Source organism: Nestor notabilis, unplaced genomic scaffold (assembly GCF_000696875.1).
Source record: "Nestor notabilis isolate BGI_N333 unplaced genomic scaffold, ASM69687v1 scaffold23130, whole genome shotgun sequence".
NCBI classification, from domain to species: Eukaryota; Metazoa; Chordata; class Aves; order Psittaciformes; family Psittacidae; genus Nestor; species Nestor notabilis.
In genome coordinates, this window is record NW_009911854.1 from 22,902 (window position 1) to 23,908 (window position 1,007).

Below are 1,007 nucleotides of genomic sequence, written 5' to 3' on the forward strand. Positions count from 1 at the left end.
TCCGGGCCCGCGCGACCACAAGGGTGCTGATCCAGGCCAGGATGCCGTTGGCCACCTTGGCTGCCCGGGCACAAGCTGGATCATGTTCAGCAGCGTCAATCAGCACCCCCAGGTCCTTTTCTGCCGAGCAGCTTTCCAGGCACTCTTCCTCAAGCCTGGAGCGTTCCATGGGGTTGCTGTAGCCCAGATGCAGGACCCAGCACTTCACACTGTTGAACCTCATACCACTGGCCTTGGCCCATCGATCCAGCCTGTGCAGATCCCTCTGCAGAGCCTTCCTACCCTTCAGCAGATCAATGCTCTTGCCCATCTTGGAGCTGCCTGCAAACTGACTGTTGGTGCACTCGATCCCCTCATCCAGGTCACTGATAAAGACACTAAACAGAACTGGCCCCAGTACTGAGCCCTGGGGAACACCGTTTGTGACAAGCCGCCAACTGGATTTAACTCCATTCATCACCACTGTTTGGGATCAGCCTTCCAGCCAGTTTTTCAGCCAGCAAAGAGTACACCTGGCCAAGCTGTGAGCAGCCAGTTTCTACAGGAGAACGCTGACCAGTTCTGCTGACCCCCTCATTACTTCTTCAAGAATCAAAAACTCTATCAACTTCATGATCAGTATGCCCAAGGTGGCGTCCAGCCACCACATCACCCACAGGTGAACAGGTCTGTTCACAAACAACAGGTCCAGCCTTCCCTAGTGGGCTCCCTCACCACCTGTGTCAGGAAGTTATCTTCCACACACTCCAGGAATCTCTGAGACTGTTTCCCCTCTGCTGTACTGTATTTCCAGCAGACATCTGGTAAGTTGAAGTCCCCCATGAGGACAAGGGCTATAGCAGCTGTGTCACTTCTCCCAGCTGCTTAGAGAATATTACATCTGCCTCTTTGCCCTGCTTGGGTGGTCTGCAACAGACACCCACCATGATACCTGCCTTCTTGGCCTTCCCCCCGATTCTTATCCATAACCACTCAACCCTATCATCAGCATCATCAAGCTCTAGACA